Source organism: Gouania willdenowi, unplaced genomic scaffold (assembly GCF_900634775.1).
Source record: "Gouania willdenowi unplaced genomic scaffold, fGouWil2.1 scaffold_32_arrow_ctg1, whole genome shotgun sequence".
Lineage (NCBI taxonomy): Eukaryota > Metazoa > Chordata > Actinopteri > Blenniiformes > Gobiesocidae > Gouania > Gouania willdenowi.
Window position 1 is genome coordinate 561,479 of NW_021145091.1, and position 15,745 is coordinate 577,223.

General features: G+C 38.4%; 1 protein-coding gene across 1 annotated transcript in view; it reads right to left on the minus strand.

Annotated features, from left to right (window-relative positions):
- LOC114459559 (NACHT, LRR and PYD domains-containing protein 3-like) overlaps window positions 1-15,745 on the minus strand; it is a 629,510-nt gene that overhangs the window by 119,922 nt on the left and 493,843 nt on the right. The window lies entirely within an intron of this gene.

Sequence of the window (15,745 nt, forward strand, 5' to 3'; positions counted from 1 at the left end):
ACGCCGCCAACGGCGCTTTGAAAAACAACTAATGGTATCTCCACCGGTCAGACAGGATTTGTTGGGTGAGAAAATGTGGGATGTACCTGAAAATATTTCTGAGTTGCAAAAGTGTGATGCAACATTGAGACCTTTGTTTGCTAAAGTGACTGAAGAGAATATCAGAGATTGTGTGGGAAAAGATATATTTATGATTGAGAATGATGTGCTTTACTGTGTTTCGGTTGAAGCTAAACGGCTTGTGATCCCAGCAAAGTGTAGAGACCTTGTCATGCATCTCGGACACACACTCCCATGGGCAGGACATTTAGGTCGCCACAAAACGTATATCCGGGTTAGTTCACGGTTTTATTGGCCCTCAATGTACTCTGATATTCAGAAATACTGCACTACATGCCCCACATGTCAGAAAACTTCTGCTGCCCGCAGGTCTGACCGGGCGTTTCTGCAGCCCCTGCCAGTTATCTCTACACCATTTCGCAGAATCGCCATGGACATTGTGGGCCCACTCGTGAAAAGCAGCAGTGGTCATCAATACATCTTGGTCGTATGTGACTATGCCACAAGATTTCCAGAGGCATTTCCCCTCCGCTCCATCACCGCTCCAGCTGTGGTGCGTGCCTTGGTTCAACTCTTCTCCAGGGTGGGAATACCGGACCAGATCCTAACCGACCAAGGCACAAACTTCACCTCCAGGCTGATGCAGCTCCTCTACAACCAACTGGGCATCACCGGACTCAAAACCACCCCGTATCACCCTCAGACTGATGGTCTGGTTGAACGATTCAACCAGACGCTGAAGAGGATGCTCCAGAAGTTTGTAGACGATACAGGGAGGGACTGGGATCGCTGGCTGCCCTTCCTGCTTTTCGCTTACCGGGAGGTTCCTCAAGCATCAACAGGTTTTTCACCGTTTGAGTTGTTGTACGGCTGGGATGTTCAGGGACCCCTTGATCTTCTCCGTAAAGGGTGGGAAGCCCCTTCAACCACGACCAGCGACAAAGGAGTGGTCCAGTATGTGTTGGAGATGCGAGAGCGGCTTGCAAAGTATCTAGAGGAGGCAGAGGTCAACCTGCGTGAAGCTCAGAAAAGCCAGAAGACTTGGTATGACCAACAGGCTCGCCATCGAGAGTTCCAGCCAGGACAGAGGGTACTGCTACTCCTCCCATCCTCAACCAGCAAACTCCTGGCAAAATGGCAAGGCCCCTATACCATTACACGGAAGATGGGTCCGGTCACCTATGAGGTCCACCAACCAGAAAAAAAAAGACAAAAACAGATATACCACGTAAACCTTCTAAAAGAGTGGAAAGAACGACCAGACCAGTCCCCTGGGATGGCTATGCTGGTGAGGGAAGTAAACCTGGAAGACGAAGAGGATGTTGGGCTGTTACCTCCTGAACCGCCTGTTTCTCCAATTCTGGCTCATCTGACTCCAGTACAAGCTGACCAGCTTCTCCAAGTCTTCAAGCAGACTTCATCACTGTTTTCGGCCAGCCCTGGAAAAACAACAGTGGTTGAGCATGTCATCCGCCTGAAGGAGAGTCAACCGATCCGCCAACGACCCTACCGTGTACCACAACATCTAGTGGCAAAACTGCAACAAGAGGTGGAGGAGATGCTGAAGCTGGGTGTGATTGAGCAGACAAACGCTGAATGGTGCAGCCCAGTAGTAATTGTTTTTAAGAAGGATGGGTCTCTTCGCATATGCATTGATTTTAGGAAGCTGAACTCAATCTCAGAGTTTGACGCCTACCCAATGCCAAGAATTGATGACCTCCTGGAGAAGATTGGGGCAGCAAAATACATCACTACATTGGACTTGTGTAAAGGCTACTGGCAGGTTCCTCTGGAGAAGTCAAGCCGACCCTATACGGCATTTAGGACACCAGCTGGCCTTTTTCAATTTACAGTAATGCCATTTGGTCTCCATGGGGCACCAGCAACCTTCCAGAGATTAATGGATCGGGTTCTCCAGGAGTGTGGATACTGCAGTGCTGCGTACCTTGATGATGTTGTGATCTACAGCAACACATGGGAGGATCATGTTCAACATCTGACACTGATCTTGGGAAAGATTAAGGAAGCTGGACTGACTCTTAATCCTTCTAAGTGTGAATGGGCACGTCAGGAAACACGTTACCTTGGTTACCTACTAGGCCGAGGAGAGGTGCGACCACAAGTGGATAAGGTTGAAGCTATCCAGAAGTGCTCTCGACCTCGGACTAAGAAGGAGGTACGGTCTTTCCTGGGGCTAGTTGGCTGGTACAGGAGGTTCGTGCCACAATTTGCAACCATTGCTGCACCACTCACAGCGCTCACGAGTAAAGATCAGAAAAACCCGGTGACCTGGTCTAAGGACTGTGAGACGGCTTTCACCAAGTTGAAGACCTTGCTGTGTTCCTCACCTGTCCTGAAAAGTCCAGATTTTAACCAAAAGTTCCTGGTTCAAGTAGATGCATCAGCAGTGGGCCTTGGAGCGGTTTTGGCGCAAGGAGATCTTGGTAAAGAGCGTCCCATCCTGTATCTGAGTCGCAAACTACAGCCACGAGAAACCAGGTATTCCACTGTGGAAAAGGAGGGCTTGGCCATCAAGTGGGCATTGGAGAGCCTGCGATACTACCTGCTTGGAAGAGAGTTTGACCTGGAAACAGATCACCGTGCCCTTACCTGGATCAACTCAATGAAAGATCAAAACAGTCGCCTGACCCGATGGTATCTTTCTCTTCAGCCGTTCAAGTTCCTCATCCGACACCGATCAGGAAAGACGAATGTGGTGGCTGACTACCTGTCAAGGTTTCCGCACATCGGTAACCTCCCAGAAGAGAGGGATGATGTGACGGAGCAGGTCCGTCACTGACCGCGGCAACAGCACACACACACACACACACACACACACGCAGCGCGGAACAGTGACAGCTATAAAGCAGACACGTCATCCTCCAAACCTTTCCCTTCTGACAGCGGTTCTGTGTGCAGATAGTTAAATAACATAACCTCTCCTTCCTTCCCCAGTCATAGCGCAACCAAGGGTGCACACTTGGAAGCTCTAGTGGTTAATTGGCATACATGCAAAGCGCTCTTACCTGCAGTCGTCCCATGTAGGGATGAGGAAACGGGGCACATTACTTCCGCCTTTTTTATAGTTTATTGATACCACTAAATGGTCACATGATGTGGGTAATTTAGATATTTATTATTCCTGGGGGAAAATAAGTGTTATCTGGGGTTGATTGAATTTAAAATAGGTAATTAAAAAAACCTATAAATTAATGATGGGGATGACAATGTGTGGAATGGTTTATTGAGAAGAAACTATTCTTTGGGAAAAATAAATCAGGAGATTGATGACGCCCAGTAGGAGGGGCTTTAACTTTAAATACAGGCTGCTATGGCCTAGTGGGGAGAGTTGGTTCTGGGTTACAGAGCAGGTAACACCAGGTGATGACAGAGTTGGTCTGATGAGTCACAGAAGGACTCTATTCAACTTGGTTTTTTTTGTTTGTTTTTGTTTCATTGTATCTATTGTAAATAGTATTTTCTCATCATTGTTTTTTCCTGTGCTACACCTTTGGAGGCCGGCTGTAAATAAATTCAAGATCACTAAAATCTTCTGACTACGCCTGTGTTTTGCCCACTCTTTGGAGTGTTTTTGGAAGGACCCCACGACACGTATAATGACCACAACCTTCCTTTGTGTGTGTGTGTGTGTGTGTGTGTGTGTGTGTGTGTGTGTGTGTGTGTGTGTGTGTGTGTGTAACATATAATTGCTCCCTGGTAAAGACAGTAGCTCTAACAACAGGTAAAATGATAAACTGATGATATTACAGCCTGTGAATGCAATACGGGGACGCACTTACTCCGCCTCTGGGTCCTAGTGCCTGCCGCCAATGAAGCCTGTTCCGTTTAACGAGGCCCGTGTGTGTTTGATAAGTCCGTGTGTGTCCGTGTGAAAGTCTGCATGTTTATGCCTCTGTCCATCCACTCTTTTCATTATATCCATGTCTTTTAAGGCTTTTATTACATAGTGTTGGCTGTAGTCCGGGCCGCCGCTATCTTGAATTATGTCGTCACGCAAGTGCAGAATGACTCAAATAACTGTAAAGAGGTCTTATATTAGTCTATTTTCTTGGGTGGTGTTTTTTGTGGCTTTAGACTCCAATTACATATTTGTATATAATATCTTCCCAACAATATAAATAGGTTCACAATATAACTATTTTTTATAGTTTCTGTTTAAACTGTATCCAGAAAAATAATAATCTTTCTCAACAAGAACTGTTGATTGATTTGTCACGTGACTGTTCCAGGGTTTGAGTTTGTTTTATTTAGTTTCACCATGTTATTTCTTGGCAGAAATGCTTTTAAACACTTGCTGTACATTCAGCTGACATAAAAATCTTGTTTTCAAATATGTACAATAATTGTGGATTTATCAGTAGCAGTAGTAGTTTTAATATTTTAGTTAATTTTTTGCAGGCACCTTTTTTCTCCGTCAAATGTATTTAAAAGAAACTAAAACTAAAGAGAGAATGTTATTTAACTGTCAAACCTTGTCATAAGTTTATTTATTTATATATTTTCTCGGCTTGTCTCGTGCATTCTGGTCTCGGGCAAGTCTTGGTCTCGGATAGTGTGGTCTTGAACACAGCACTACTAAATGGACTTTTCTGTGCTTTAAACATCATAAAAGTGCTATTAGTGCTTCATACACATGCCCAAAGAGTTTTTTTTCTTTCATTGATTCCCTTAATCGTTAGTTAGAGGGTGAGCCCAAACACCTCGCTCCAATTTGATGACGCGTTCCCACTTTGATGACTAATTTGACACACGGCACTGAACTGGAGGAGCCACGCCTCCAGGAAGCTCTCTGCCGTGATTGACATGTAAACAGACACGCCCACGAAGGTGAGCATGTCAGTGTCCTTCGCCCTGCCCCCAAGCTCTGTCTCGTGTTTATAAAGCAGCATGAGCTCGGCTACAAAGTAGGTAGGAGGAGGGCGGGCCGTCCTCTGGGCCTACGTCACGCTGCAGGGAGGAGGAAGTCAGTGTCCCGTCTATAGACACGCATCCACACATGAATATGCATAAGTAGGCCACAAATCAGCCTGTTTGTGTAGATTTGATCAGAAAGTGACTTTTCAGAGGCGAAAACTCTGGAAAGGCAGGCGCGTTTGGGAAAATAAACCTCAAATACTATGTTTTTGGGGCTCTTAGAACAAATAGAGATGGGTGAAAAAAAGCATGACATGGGGCCTTTAAGTGGGAGATTTTGGCCTTCCTGATCGACAGTATACTTTTATTTCTGCATTGTCAGCATGGGACTGAGAGGAAATGGCTTTCCTCCAAAGGGCATTCTTGTTAGATAAGTTTTGCAAGGTCATGGGAGAACCAGGGACTCAGCGGGGCACGTTTGTTGATGATTAGGCTAAAAGTATTCTTGAAATATAACCAGGCACCATCTAAGGAGGAGAAAGGGTTGATTCTGTCCCAATTTACTGCTGCAATGTTTTGAAAAAAGCACTGCATGTTAAAGATTTTCAAAATGTGCTCAGTCACAATTACTGATGGCCAGTTGACTGAGCAACCAGAATGTGTACATGCAATGAAACAGAGGTCAATCATTTTGCTGAAAACTCCAGGTTCATAGTTTGAAGAAGCATTTGTAAGAATGAAGTCAATTAATGTGGAGGATGAGGGGGTTTTGGGGTTGGGTCTGGTAGGCTCAGATATAAGTTGGGAGAGGTTTAAAGCATTACATTCCTGTAATACTATGTCTTTTGGGTTGATCATGGCACCGCTGGGTGAATTAAACTAATACCATTAGTTTAATTAAACTAATACCAGTAGTTTACCATTTTTAAACTAAGGTCCAATTACAACCGAGGACTGATACCCCTCCCTCTTGGGCCTCGGCTGTTAATCAATCAATCGTACAGAGCGAGAGGAGAAAATGGAAAATAGCAGCAAGAAGCGGAAAGGAGGCGCGGAAAAAATTGCCATGAAAAGAGACAAGCTCTTCAGGCAGATGTTGCCAAATATGGGAAAATAACACAGATGTTTGCTGATGCTATGGCGGAGCTTCGTCTTCAGCAGCAGCAGCATCTGAAGCGGCTGCAGCTGATGGCGGAGGTGGTTGTCAGGTGGATGAGGGGAAGTGGAAACAGGAGGAGGAGATTGGAGGGGAATCTGAACTACAGCTAAGAAGTGATGAACTGTAGTCTACCTGGGTCAGATATCATATCAATCAAGTTTGGGTGTAATTTATTTCGTTGCTAACTCTAACACAATCAGTCGTTAGAAGTAGGCCATTTTATAATTTAGCTAGCTGTGCATGCTAGCTAGCATGACAGGGTTTCTCTACTGCTCTCTTCAATGTTTTTCATTTGATATAAGTGCACTATGTAGTAGGGCTGGGCAAAAAAAAAAAAATTGATTTATCGAATTTATAGATAAAAACGATTTTTGTTTTGCAAAATTGAGTTAAAAAAAAAAAAAGATGTATTTTATTTATTTTTATTTTTTTCCCACCACAGTGTTTTTGGACTTTTTTCACATTCCGTCCTTGTGAGTTACCATAGCGTGATGTGAGCCCGCCCCCTCTTTATTTACATTTGTTTACTCTTTGAGTAGCTATATGTGTGCCACAGGCATGTTTATTGTTTTATTTACAGGGTCGCTGAGAAGAGTGAACTGTTGAGAAAGTTATTTTGTAGCCTGATGAGGTAAAATATAATGATCAAAAACTCATTATAATGTATCAGATAACATTAGATTAAACTTTACTGTCATTTCACAAAGTACAGTCCAGAGAAAACGTTTTGCATCTAACTTGAGAGAAAAACAAGTAAAGTGCTCAGAAAATGCTTAAATTAGAATTTATTAGTATTAGTGCATCTTAATAGGCCTTAATGTATAAGATCAATCAATTAATCAATCAATCAAATGTATTCTTCCATGTAATCCTATTTACAGTTTCTGCATTGTAATTGATGGTCTGTACTTTCACATATCAGAATAGGAGCATGTTGAAGATCGAGTCTTATTATACTTTTTGTTCAGTAAAAGAATGTCCAGTAGATGGTCGTCGATCAATTCTGAGAGATTTTTTTTTAACATTATAACAGGCACAACATTTCCAAAAAACAAACAAAAAAAGAAAGAAAACAACAAAAAACAGAAAAACAGTTTTGTTTGTTACAGATGTCAATAGTTTAACATATATTTCATTTATAGACTAGTTTTGAATCAACAACATTTTGTAAATGTGTTTAATTTGAAAATGTTTAAATCAAAGTTTTTTCTCTACTGCGTATGATTGAGAGAGAGATTTTTGGTCATGTTGTTGATGTAATGTGTTGATGATTTTAATTGATTTTACTGATGATTTTAATTGATTTTACTGATGTTTTTAAATGTTCTTATTGATTTTAAACAATTGAATGTTTTATCATGTAAAGCACATTGAGTTGCCTTGTGTATGAAATGCACTATACAAATAAATTTGCCTTGCCTTGCCTATAGTATGACAAGTTTTTAAATTGTTGTCCAATGAATTCCACAACCTAATTCCAGTGACAACAAAACCTCTGTTTGAGTGAAGTGCGAGCAAATGGTACAAAAGTTTCCTTTCCTCCTGCTGTTTTCATCAGTGATTAATATAAATTTATTATAAATGTGCTCTGGAATTCATTTGTTTTTGATTTTCCACATGGCCAAGAGAATTTTTAACTGAAAAAAATCTGCAAATTTCAAAATATTAGCTTCAATGAAAAGTTAATTTGTGTGATGTCTTGGACATTTGTGATTTATAAGTCTTTCTTTCTTTTGGAGCTGGAAAACTTGGTCAGTGAAACTTTAGCATGCATTACCCCAGATCTCAATGCAATATGTGAAATATGGGACAATTAGAGATGTATAAATTCTAAACAATGCTCTTTCATTAAAAGTATACTTTACTTTATGTAATATGCCAATACATTTACTTACTTTTTTCTTTATGTATTCAATGTGACTCCTCCAATTCATTTTATCGTCTAGCATGACTCCCACAAATTTTATTTCTGAAACATTTTCAATAGCTGTATCGTCAATGGTAATCTTGTGATCCCCATGGTGTTTTGTCCCAAAAATTATACTTTTTGTTTTTTTCCAATTTAAATACAAACCATTCCTGTCAAACCATGTTTTTAAATATGTCATTTCAGTTCCCATATCACTAATTAATGTTTCTGGATCAGATCCGGTTTTGTACACGGTAGTGTCATCTGCAAATAAAAGAAAATCTATGTTTTTGCTGATCTCATAAATATCATTGATAAATAAAATGAAAAGTTTTGGCCCAATTACTGAACCTTGTGGAATTCCTGATATAATTGCTTTACACTCAGATTTCTGATTGTTTATTTGAACATATTGTTGTCTGTTGTTTAGATAGCTTTACAACCATTTATACACATGCCCTCTTATACCATAATTATTTAGTTTTGCCACCAATAATTTATGATTTACAGTATCAAATGCTTTCTGTAAATCTAAAAAAATACTAACTATATATTGATTTTCATCAATTGCTTCTGTTAAATGGGTGAGTGCAAGTTGATCTGTTGGATCTGAATCCATACTGGTGTTCAAAAAGTAAGTTATTTGTCTCTAAAAATGAGTCCAGTTTCTGTGTAAACCATTTCTCTATGATTTTAGAAAACTGAGACAGTAATGACACTGGTCTATAGTTATTAAATACATGAATAATGGTATTATTTTGGCAGTTTTCATTTTTTGAGGGAAAATGCTGAAAGAAAGTTTAAAAATGTGTGTTAGAGGAGTGAGGACACAGTCTATTGTCTTTTTTACTATAATCATGTCTAACCCATCACAGTCCACTGAAGATTTATTTTTACATTTTTGTACAAGAGTGAAAATCTCACTTTCTGTAATTTGGTAAAGGTACATTGATTGTAGAATTCTACTCCCTCCACTTTCACCACTATTTATGATTGTTTGGCTGGGTTTGGGGGCGGGGTCAAGGTTATGTTTTTCTGAACTGTTTGCAATGTTGGCTCCCACATTCACAAAGAAGGAATCAAATTAATTAGTTCTATCAATTTCATTATTTGTTTGTTTGCCATTGTGCATAAAATATTCTGGTAACTTCTTTGATTGGGCATTTGGTCTTATTACCTTATTTAGAATTTTACAGGTTTCTTTTAAATTGTTCTTATTGTCTTCTAATTTATTTTTATAATAGTCTTTTTCTGCCCATCTCAATATGGTTGTTAACTTGTTTTTGTAAGTTTTGTATTTAGTGTCAAGAATTTGGGTTCTGTATTTCATGTAGTCTCTGTACATTTTATTTGTCTTTTGACATGACCTCTGTAGCCCAGGGGTTATCCATGGCTTTTTTTCAAACTTGTTATTCTTTTTACACAATTTTAGTGGGCAATTTTTATTGTAGAGATTTACAAAAGGGTTTACAAATTCATTGTAAGACTCATTTACATCTGGCACATACACTTTTCCCCAATCTTGGCTACAGAGGTCATTTCTAAATGAGTTTATTTCCTCCTCTGTTCTTGTTCGCATATATTTAGATTTGGCATTGGTACTCCTGTTTTTTTTTTATTGCTTTTAGTCTACAAACTATGAAAATGTGCAAGTGATGACTGAGATCTGTGACTTATAAACCGCTATGAAGTATAATATCGATATCATTAAAAAAGACATTGTCAATTAACGTTGCAGTAGTGCATGACACTCTGGTGGGCTGGGTTATAACTGGAAACAAGCATCTACTGTGCATTTCGTTCAAGAAATCATTGATCGTTGTAAGATTGTGTGGATTTATAAAATCGATATTAAAATCCCCACATAGCATTGTTTTGTTTGATGAGTTACAATCAATGAATTCAGTAAACTTCTCTTTAAATTCTTCAATATTTGAGCCTTGAGCTTTGTGGACACAAACATTTATCACATTTTGTTTTATCTCCACTTCGATTTCTACTGCTACACATTCCATAAGGCCTTCAATTGCAACAGACATATGCTCCACTATTTTACATTGAAGTGTTTGATCAATGTACAATGCTACACCACCAGCTCTTTTCCCTGGTCGATCAACGTGAAACAATTTATAACCATTAAGACCTACATTTGCACCCTTTTCCATATTTAACCAGGTCTCAGAAAAAGCAATGACATTAAACTGATATTTCAACGTATTCAAATATTCATCAATTTTATTTACGTTTGCATATAAACTTCTGCAATTAAAATGTACCAAAGAAAAATTACAGCCAGTTTCCATTTTTAAACTAAATTCTTCCTCTCTGTAATATTTACAAGAAAACGAGTTTAAATCAAACATATTCTTTTCTGGATCAAGGTCTGCTTCAAAATGATGTATTTTTAAAGAGTAATTATCGTTTGATCCCAACATTAGGTTTCTTGATTGTTCAGTCATTATCAATCATCCAGTCAATTGTCTCAAATAATCAAATTGTCCAGCTGGACAACTTTCTTGGTCCATGCAGCTCTAAGCACATTTTGTTTTGTGACATGACTCTGGAAACACACCACTATTGAACGGGGACGAGGATTCTTGTCCTTGCTTTGGCGCAGGTGTTCTGTGCGCATGCTCAATGTGGAGCTCAGCGATGACATCCAGTTTCTCGCTCATCAGTTTCGCCACAAATTCAATCATGTTATTACCCTCACTTCTCTCCGGCACTGAATAAATCCTTATGTTATTTCTTCTTGAGCGACTTTCCAAATCCTCGCATTTTTCTTTCAACTGCTTTTGCGCATGCAACATGTGAAGCATCACTAACGTGACATTTCTCTCATTATCCTCGCAGTCGGAAACCCTTTGCTCAACAGTTTCCATTCTTTCCTTGATGTCCCCAAGGTCAGCTCTCAGATAACTCATTTCTTTTTTCAGTGTCCCGAAGTTTTCGGATGTTTCAGTGTGAAAAGCTCTCAGTTCTTTGAGTAAATCAGCCATGCCAAACGCTGCGTCGGTGCCTTCCTCCTCATGTGCATTCAGCTCTTTGATGATTTCTGGATCATTTTGGTTTTTGTTTCTGGTCTTTGCCATGGTTCCTTGGTGTACCAAGGTTCTCAGGTGATAATATTGTAAGAAAACAACTTTGCAGAATAATGCTTTCGTCGTGAGACAGGTTAGTTTTACCCTACTGATGATGTGTTGTTGCAATAGTTATTTAAAACACTAGGTGGAATAAATATAAGAATGAGGTATTGTTTATACAAACAGCTGTTTTCTTCCAGCCTTAACCTCTCACTGTCTCTTGTAGGATGATGTCACTCATTTTTGGGAGCCTGTTGTGGTTTCCTCTATGTAAGTACTGTATGAAATACATGATTCAGCTATTTTTCTGCAGTACCTTGATCATCTGATCAAGTCCATCAGGTGTTTCATACTCACCTTTCTCTGTTTGTCTCCTTTCACTTTTTAAAGGTTGCCATGTTTGAGGAAATGTTCTGAGTTGCTGTGCTGATGTGTTGAATAAATAGTCTATGAAAATATCACTAAATCTGTCATTTATTCATTTTAATATTCATCAATGATCAAGTCTCACTTCTATTCCTCTCTGTCCTAATTTCAGGATCCCATTATATGTTGTACATTGTTCAGGAGGTTAACTAGACCAAGCAGCTTTTAGGTTTCTGTTAAGTACTGTATAGAATAACAGGACTGGGAGGATGGTGTAGGTTTAAGTTTATTAGACATGTAGATTTACACCAACAAGACAGTGTATAAGCATTGTTACAAGAAAGTTTGTTTTCATTCATAGGCTTCGTTGTCTTTCCATCAATACCTGGTGGGCCGATCTCGGCTCAAAATGCCCGGGCCAATTTTTTGTCCCAGTCCAGCCCTGCACCCAGGAGAACAGTTTCAGAAGAGATGTAAGGAGTTATATACTAGCCCACTTAAAGCACTGTATTTACATGTGGGAGAGAGTGAAGGTGAAAATGCACTGATTTAATTCACGGGTCTCACCGGCGGTAACTGTGCTGCTCTAACTGCAAGTGGCAAATAGCACTGGTGTTTGTGGATGAGGTGCTATTTGCTCTGAGGCCTTTTTACACAGGAGTTATGAGTGTTCCCTCATTTACATAAATCCAAATGAGACCGACGCAACAGGTGGCTGCGGCGTAGTTTGCGTTTATATCACGGTTTGCGTATGACTGTGAATTGCACCACGTAATTTTTTCTGTGGTTTCATGTTGCAAACGCAGCACAATCCTTTTGAAGATCTGGCCATTGGCCATGTCTTGGTCTTGGATAATGTGGTCTTGAGTACAACACTACTGTAGGCATTGCACATTTGAGTTTAAGTGGTATGATGGTTGTGGTCTTCTTCTTGATTTGGAATCTCAGTATGCCACTACTGGACTTAAAGTTTATTTTGGGGACATTTCACCTCTCATCTGAGAGGCGTCTTTAGTTTATTTTAAAGCATCATCACTTCATCTTTTAAAGAAAATGTGTCAATTATTATGCATGATGAAGGCTTCTTCTCTGGAATTGACAAGTGGACAGACATTGAAGTCCAGAAGCTTCTGACCAATTTTGTCATAGATGGGGTCCAGCATGGTTTTCCTGCTCTTCTCCTTACATCATGGCCTCTACAGGCCTTTAAAACAGGACTGAAATGCAAAGAATGGGTTTTTTATTCACCTACAAACTGGCTGACTCAATGAATGTGTTAAATGCAGCTTTTGTGGTCAGATTCAGAATGTTCAGACTCTTTATTATCAGGAGAGCAACATGGTTACATGACTAAAGAATGTTGTTGCTCAGTGAAACACGTTGGTTGAATGGAGGGTTGGGTTTACCTTCATGTGTGTACTTTGTTTTTCTTCACACCTTTGATTGGACCAATCCCTGTGGGACTGAGGCTGAGTCAGCAGGTAATGATACAAGGTGTGGCCTCAGAGAATAACACACACACAGTGTAGTTCTCTATCACTATGATATCTGATGTAATGAATCCTCTCTCTACCTGTGAACAGCCCCCAGAGTCAAACCTCAAAGGTCAGGTACTGAAAGGTTACAGGTATAGTGTATATGTGAACATTAAATATTACATGTATCTTTGAGTCTGAGGTTTATCTTGTTTTCTAATCAGATGCTGTCACAGACAGATTGTATACAATTGTAGTTTAACGCCAATAACTTCTTCCTAAATTTGTACCAAGTAAATAATCCAAACTGGTGGTTCTTCATTTATTTATCAGTATTGCAAACAATGCATGTGACCCTCTGTAAACAGGTCTGTGAGCAACTGACAGATCTCCACCCACGAGTTAAGTCCTGTCCAAAGATCCCATTTAAGAGAATCCACCATCATTACCTTTACTGGTCTTAGTGAACATGGGCTCTATACTCTGATATTTCCCCCAAAGGAGAACATATGTTCAAAAAGTCTGATATTTGGCAGCAAAAAGAGACATTTATTCAGAGACAAAAACAAATAACCAGCACATCTCACATTTTTAATATACATGAAGGTTTCTCATTCATTAAAGGGTAATGTTCACTGCAGTACAGGTAGGTATCAACCCAATATTTACAGATCTGTTAAAAAATGCATATTTTATAAAGATGTGATGCAATAAACACTGATTATTAGCTGCCAAAAACATATCAGTTTACACATTTAAGATTATCAGGTATATGCTATGGGACCATTATTGTAGCAAAAGTATTTGCAACTGTACTTTGATGTGTGATCTGTAAATATTGGGCTTAGATTGGATGAGTTCTGTGACTTTTGCTAAACTCTATTTGTAGAAAAGTCACGTGTGTGCAGCGATTTGTAAATCTGTGCATGGGAATACCACCAGGTCACGCACATTTTAAACTCTATTAAAGACCATCTATCATGGTAAATGTTTAGTCAGGTTATTTACTTTAAAAGTCCTTTCAGAGCAGGCAGAAGATAATTAATCCAACAAATAATCTGTTAAAACTCAGTAACTTCCATAATAAATTGAGTCGTACTGTGCTCCTGAACATGGATTTTCATATATTTTACAGGATGTCAGCAGAGATGCAGTCAAAGAGGACCAGGCTGAGCATGTTCTGAAAATGTGGAATTTAATGTTAAATAATGTAAAATTTTGTGTAAATGTTACTTTGATATAGCCTGTAAAAAGATGGGGAAAACAATTTTAAAAAATACCCTGAAAAACTATTTGTTAAAAGGAGAAATTTTTAGTTTCATGCAATCTGAGTCAGTAGTAGAACTTAATGAAAACAGCGAATTCAAATTCAATGAAAATATTGATTATTACCAGTAAAAGTTACACGACTCATTCTTGTAGAAATAACTCATATTTGTAAGTAAAGTTTACTTGAAAATCAACTTTATAGAATTTACTCAGGATTTCTGCATGGAAAAACTTTTTCTAAGTAAATAGCACTCATTTTGGTTTTCAGTGACTGGTGTGGACCTGCAGCTCTTGAGGATGGTCATTATGAAGAAAAAAAATGGTTTGATTTCAATAAATTATCATTAAACCTAAAAAAAAACTAGTTTTATGTTATTTGGAAATCAGAGGAAAAATATATGTAAAAGTAAATATACATATTTGAGTTACTATCTACAAGTTTGAGGAAATACATACATGATGAACATCCAACCATTATTCATAATGTAAAAAAGATCCATCAGACTGATACATAACACAGGATACAGAGAACACACACATGGATTATTGTTAAAAACACCGGATTTAAAACTCCAGATCTCATCAAACTCTAAACTGTCCAAATGATTTATAAAACAAGTAAAGGTTCACTTTTAAAATGGTTGCACAAAAGAATTATAGAGAGAGAAGGAGAATATAATTTAAGAAAACTACATGTAAACATCCAATATGCTAGAACAACAGTGAAAAAGATGAGTATAATAATATCAGGGGTTAAATTATGGAACTGTCTATAGGATGAAACAAAACAAAGCACCAACATAAACCAGTTTAAAAAGCTTTTTAAATCATATTGTTAGTAAATATAAGAAAGAACAGCAACAATTTTACCTTGTACAGTAGGCAAGGCAAGGCAAGGCAAATTTATTTATATAGCGCATTTCATACTCAAGGCAACTCAATGTGCTTTACATGATAAAACATTCAATTGTTTAAAATCAATAAGAACATTTAAATCAATAAGAACAATTAAAATCATCAGTAAAATCAATTAAAATCATCTGTAAAATCAATTAAAATCATCAGTAAAATCAATTAAAATCATCAGTAAAATCATCATTACATCAACAACATGACAAAAAATCTCTCTCTCAATCATATGCAGTAGAGAAAAAAAGTGCCTTTAACTTTGATTTAAAAATGTTCACATTGGATGCTGACTTCAGCTCCGCTGGCAGTTTGTTCCACTTCTTTGCAGCATAACAACTAAAAGCAGCATCACCATGTTTACTGTGAACTCTGGGCTCCACTATCTGATCTGTGTCCATAGATCTGAGAGACCTGCTGGGTTCATACCTGACTAACATGTCATAATAGTAATAATATATAATATGTACATCATGGTATAAATAATATTATTACATAATAAACATGATAAAAGGTTTTTATTAATTTATATATTGCCACTCTAAATTTAATTGATGAAGTTTGTGTCATAAATATGAAATAGTATAATATTAATATTATGAACATGTCATATACAGTATATTAATGTGTATGTATGTATATG